Source organism: Mus pahari, chromosome 14 (genome assembly GCF_900095145.1).
Source record: "Mus pahari chromosome 14, PAHARI_EIJ_v1.1, whole genome shotgun sequence".
NCBI lineage: Eukaryota > Metazoa > Chordata > Mammalia > Rodentia > Muridae > Mus > Mus pahari.
This window is the reverse complement of record NC_034603.1, coordinates 36,820,937-36,827,614: the sequence shown is the minus strand read 5'-3', so window position 1 is coordinate 36,827,614 and position 6,678 is coordinate 36,820,937.

Genomic DNA, 6,678 nt, shown 5'->3' with positions numbered 1-6,678 from the left:
AATATTTATTTATTTATTTATGTGAGTACACTGCAGCTGTCAGATATCCCAGAAGAGGGCATCAGATCCCATTACAGATGGTTGTGAGCCACCATGTGGTTGCTGGGAATTGAACTCAGGACCTCTGGAAGAGTAGCCAGTGCTCTTAACCACTGAGCCATCTCTCCAGGCCCTCTCTGAATTCTTGGTGCTGGGGTTTGAATAGGCTTGTCACACTCCTACTCATAACAAAGCATAGGCTGCAATGCTAGGAGGTGGAACTCGTGACAGGGGTTTGGGTCCTGGAGCTAAGGCCCACAAGAATAAGTAAAAGGTTTTCATCATTTCTCCCTGGTAGCGTATGAGGGAGCAGGGTTCACACTGTAGCTAGCTTGAAACTTACTATGTAGCCTCGGATGGTCTCAAACTTGGGGTGATCCTAATTCAGCCTCCAGAGTGGTGCTGGAAATGCAGGCCTTAACTAACCACACCTGCATAAAATATATATATATATCAACTGTGATGTTTACCTAGTGCTCAGAGGAAATGAAAATAAAATGATCTGAATAGGGCCCTGCCAGGGAAAATGCCTTGCTTCCTTTTAGGCTGGCTTTGAAGGCAATGTAAACAGAGTGGGAAAGAAAAGGTCTGCTCCACCTGTCTTCTTTCTCCTTATCGTTTCTGCCTACTGGTAAGGGCTGCACATAAGGGCCTCTTCTGCTACACTGTGCCCTCGTCCCTGCCAGCACTCGTCCCTGCCAGCACCCCATGGCTTTGCACTTTTGGTTTTTCGAGACAGGGTTTCTCTGTATAGCCCTGGCTGTCCTGAACTCACTCTGTAGACCAAGCTGGCCTCGAACTCAGAAATCCACCTGCCTCTGCCTCCCGAGTGCTGGGATTAAAGGTGTGCGCCACCACGCCCGGCCTGAACTTTTTTTAGACGTTTCTTTTCACAGGGCTGGAGAGATGACTCAGACCCTAAGAGCTCTTGTAGAGGACCACAGTTTGATTTCCAGAACTCACACAGCAGCTCGTGTCCATCTGTGATTCTAGCTCCAAGGGATCTGGTTTCCTCACCTGGCTTCCCCAAGCACCAGGCACACACACAAGGCATACATACAGATAGGCAGGTACACGTGAATACACACAGGTAAGAATGTTTTTAAACTAAAGCTTTATCTTGATTTTATTTTCTTTTGGTTTCATATACCTGGAGGGGTTGATAAGAACGGCCCCCCAGAGTACCCTGCATTTGAATACTTGGTTTCTAGTAGTTGCTGGGAAGGACTAGGAAGTGTGGCCTTGTTGGAAGAAATATGTCACTGGGGGCATGTTTTCAAGTCTCAAAAGACTCTGGCCATTTCTAATTAGCTTTCTTTGTCTCCAGCTTTTGGCTCAAATTCTCTCAGATCTGGCTTCAGCCACCAGCCTGCTATTTCTGAACCTTCATCGTGAACTCTAACCTTTGAAGTCCTAAGCCCCAAAACCTCTTCTGTAAGTCCCCTTGGTCAGTGTCTTATCTCAGCCACGGAAAGGTAACTAATATAACTAATATAACTGTGTTATGTTGTTTTGAGACAATCTTGCTACACAGCCTTGGCTCGCCTGGAACTCACTCTGTAGACCAGGCTGGTCTCAAACTCGCATGGAGATCCACTTGCCTCTGCCTCCTGAACGCTAGAATTAAAAGACATACGCCACCTGGCTATTTAGTTTATTTTTTTCGTTACGTGTTTATGTGTGTCTGTGTGATACACATGTGAGTACAGATGTCACAGAGTCCAGAAGAGGAATCACACTCGGGGCTTCTGCAAGAGCAGTTGGTTACACATTCTAAAGCACTGAGCCATCTCTCAGCCACAGCCTCCAGCTGCCTATCCTCTTTACTGTTTCCCCGAGAGCCACCATGGCTGGTTTACCCTGTGGTAGCACCACACCCTCTATAGCCCGAGCTGGCCTGAAGATCCTCCGGCCTCAGCCTCCCGAGTGTTGGAATAACAGAAGCGAGCTTCCAAGCCTGATCAAACCGTTGTTTTTTATTCCGGGTTTGAAGTACGCTTTAGTAAATATTAAATGCTGACCAAGAGATTAGCTTCGGTCAGGACCACTCCCTGGGGCTTCCAGCACCATGGCCAAAGCTCTGGAGTTTGATGAGCGTGTTTAAGCACTTTATTCTACTTTAGTGTGGTTCTAACACTTTCAGGAGCCCAAGGGAAGGCCATCTGGGATAGTCTGAGTAAGATCTTGTCTCAAAACCAAATAACCAAATGAAAAATATATCATATATTGGGGGGGGGGGTGGAATCAATGGCTTAGCCATTGAGAGCACTGGCTGCTCTTCCAGAGGACCCAGTTCAAGTCCCAGCACCCACCAAGCAGCTCAGGTCTGTAATTCCAGTTCCAGGGTGTCCATGGCACTAGGAATGCACATGGTGCACATATAGATGCATGCACAAAATACTCATTCATAAAATAAAGCTTTTTCCCCTGTTTTGTTTTTTTGAGCCAGGGGTTCTATATGTACCCCTAACTAACTATCCTGGAACTCACCACCTGGTCTTGAACTCAGAGATCCACCTGCCTCTGCCTTCTGAGTTCTGGGATTAAAGGTATATACTATTATGCCTGGCAAAATAAATATATCCTTTAAAAGGATAATAATTTACTTTTGTTTTTAGTGAGACATGCGTGAAATTCTAGCACTTGGGAGGCTGAGATGGAAGTAGGTAGGCCTTCAAATTCAAGGCCAGATTGAACCACATAGCAAGACCCAGTCTCAAACAGAACCAGGGGGCTGGAGGGATGGCTTACCAATGGCAAGCAATGATATTGCAGAGGACTGGGTTCAACAGCATCCCACATGGTGGTCTGTACCTCTGCTTTCAGAGGTCCTGATTCCCTCTGGGAATACATACAGGCCATACATACAGTTTGGTGCACATACATACTTGAAACAAAAGCCTCATATACATCAAGTAATATTTAGAAAATCTTGAAAAGCAAACCACTACCATGATGAAGCTGGAGGGATGACTCATTGTATGTATCCTAGCATCCCTCTCAGGTAGACTGCAAATGCTTGTAACTCCAGCTCCCAGGGGATCCATACCTTCTCATGGCCTCCAAGGACACCTGCACATACCTGGGTGGCTGGCAGAGATATACACACACAAGACAGACACACGACACACGACACACACACATATAAAATAAATAATAATAATAATAATAATAATAATAATAATAATAATAATAATAATACATCCTAAAAAGAAAACAGCTGTGGGGCTGGAAAGATAACTGAACACTTGTTGCTTTTACAGAGGATTCAGGTTTGGTTCCCAGAACCTCCATGATGGCTCACCACCATCCCTCACTCCAGTTCCAAGGGATCCAACACCCTCTTCTGAACCCCATAAGTCACTCACACACACACACACACACATACACACACACACAGAGTGCACATACATTCAAGGACAAACATCTCTATGTTTGGAGCCAGCCTGATCTACATATCAAGTTCCAGGCCAGCCAAGACTACATAATGAAAAACAAACAAGCTAGTTTCTCTTGTGTTCTTATGCACTTTATTTCATAATTTACAAACATTTCTCTGAGTAAGTACTCATGACCTTCACCAACATTTCAGAGAGACTCGTGGCAGGGCTGAAGGCTTGAAGCTGCTGCATACAGGAAATATGTAGCCTTAACGCTTCCATAAAGGGATGCTTGGCGCTGATTTGTTGTATTATTGGGGGGGGCAGTCTCTTTTTCCCCATTTAGATTTTTTGTTTTTTGTTTTTTGTTTTGTTTTTTCGAGACAGGGTTTCTCTGTGTATCCCTAGCAGTTCTGGAACTCACTCTGTAGACCAGGCTGGCCTTGAACTTGAACTCAGAAATCTGCCTACCTCTGCCTCCCAAGTGCTGGGATTAAAGGCGTGCGCTACCACTGTGTAAGTGCTGGGAATTGAACCCAGGTCCGCTACAAGGGTAACATGTGTTCTTAACTGCTGAGCTATCTCTCCAGGTTCCTTGAAGTCTGTCTTTGGTTCTTTTTTTTTTTTTTTAAGGATTTATTTATTTATTATATGTGAGTACACTGTAGCTGTCTTCAGACACTCCAGAAGAGGGAGTCAGATCTTGTTAAGGATGGTTGTGAGCCACCATGTGGTTGCTGGGATTTGAACTCAGGACCTTCAGAAGAGCAGTCGGTGCTCTTAACCGCTGAGCCATCTCTCCAGCCCCCTGTCTTTTGGTTCTTTCAAAGGGCAGGGACCATCCCAGAGCACCAAACCACCTGTCCCAGTTGTAGGTTGGCTGCCCCCAGCAGACTGAGAGCTGGAGACACTCACACAATGAGACGGACAGATGTGTGCCATCCTAGATTTGTCCATGACACCTGCCCTAGCTGCAGCTGGACCAAGATTTTCACTGGACTCTGGCTTCCGGGAAGATGCAAGTAAGAGAGCTTGCCAAATAGGTTCTTTCAGATCAAATGGCAACAAACTGACCCAGATAGCTCCAGTTTCTTCGGGAGTTTGAGGCTGAACACCCTGAGGTGTCAGCATTGAGAAGAGCAGAAGAGATGGCAGATACCAAGGGAGGGATGGTGAACCAACAGCGGGGATACAGGGATCTGCCAAGCTGGTCTTCCACCCCACCCTCCAAGGAGAGATCTGGCCCTGGGCCTTGGCACATCTCTGCTCCCCACCCTCGTATCCCAAGAACCCAGAGACTGGAGAAAGCAGGGGTCTTCGGCTACCCTAGTCCACTGCAGAACATGAGGTATGCCAGGAACTCCAAAGAGGAAAGCTGAAGAAACTTTCTCCTCCCTCTGGCTCATTCTAGATCTCCATTCCTGGTACTTAGAGTTATGAACCTGTTAATAGCATTTATGTCCTTGGAGGTCCCTACCCAAGGATTTCTGATCTGCCTGACTGTGTACAAAGCTATTCAATCTGTTGTTGCTCCTGGTGAGGAGGAGAGGCAGAAAGGTCTACATGGAGAGAACTCCATGGCAGCTCCTTCTATCCCATGGGGGCCTGCCGCACTCCTTCTCTGACAGAGTAAACTAGTTACAGGATACCCTCCTAGAAACAGATTGATCAGGCACACCCACATCTCTCCCCGCCCTCCCTCGCCTGAGGAAGGGTCTCAGTATATAACCCTAGCTGACCTGGAACTCACTATGTAGAAACATGAAGCAGGCTGGTCTCAAACTACAGATCTGACTGCTTTTGTCTCCTCGGTGCTGGATGTGCCATGTGGCATGAGTCACCACACGTGGCCACACTTCACTCCTAACTGCTTTAGAGATGAGGAAAAGTTCAGAGAGAAGCCGGATGCCTACAGTAAGAAGTCAGGAGTCCGCCAGACAGTGGTGGCGCACGCCTTTAATCCCAGCACTTGGGAGGCAGAGGCGGGTGGAATTTCTGAGGCCAGCCTGGTCTCCAGAGTGAGTTCCAGGACAGCCAGGGTGGGGCACATATTGAGTACACTTAAGAAGCTAAGGCTCAGTTACAGGGAGGGAAGGAGGAAGGGAGAGGGAGAGAGAATCTAATGGTAGAGGACCCTGGGCTCAATCCCTAGCATTGCAAACAGTAAGTGAACAAGCAAAATCCTCCATTCTTAACCATCTTCACAACTCCCTGACTCCTGCCCATCTCCCGTGCATATTTGCATTTCCTTGAGTATACACTGCGGTAAGTTTCTACACCCATGTCCTGGCTAGAACATCTCTAGGATGCCCTCAAGAGCTCTGTAAATCAAACTTTAAGACGCAAAGCAAGTTCCACTGATACTTTTACACCTTGGCAAGGTGTACTTTTGTATTGTCGGGCTCATGAAGGAAATGAGCTGCACTCTGAGGCATCAACAGGCACCTGACCCTTGGCTCCAATTCAGTAAATTATGAGGGTTCATTGGCCAGGGTGAGAATCAACCTCTTTGCCCGGTTCTCAGCTAGGTGTAAAAATCCATGAGGGCATGGGTGGCCTCGTGGATTCCAGGCATCGGCACTGGTAGATTCATTCAGCGGTGCAGCAATATACCACCAGGCCTATTATGTGCTAAACACTTTGCCAGGTGCACGAGATCAAGGATGAATGGAGAAATTAACCGGAAGAATAAAAGTTGAACAAATACTTAAAAAGAACACTCTAAATATCCGTAAAGGAAAAACAATAGTTTAATCTGTGCTTTGGTCCAGGTGTACTGGGAGAGCTTCCCCTTGCCTCCCAAGGGGAAGATTTGAGGAGATTAGAACCTAATCCTCGGGTTAGGTATCAAGGCTTGAGGTCTGAATCTTAACCTAGACCCACACCTGGCCTGTTGTTTCCCCAAGTCCCAGCACTGGATCCTGGAATTAGTGGTCTGGTTGTCGGTCCACTGGAGTCAAGTGGTCCCACGACCTGCCACCTAGACAGTCCCTTTAACTGAACAACTGTCGTTAAGGGCGGTCTCAAGTGACCTTCTTAGAAGGTACGACTCCTTTAAAATGAAGGAGCAAGTGGGCACGAGGGATTAACCCATCACTAGGGTCACCAATCCTAAACTCAGGTCTGGCTGCAAAGCAGACCCCAGACTCCCGGGCCTGGGTCTTTCCAAAGAGACAGGCTTCAGAAACTAGCCCCCAAGGATAGCCCCGCCCCCAAAGCGCGGGCGCCGATTGGTCAGCGTGCTCGCAGGGCGTGACCA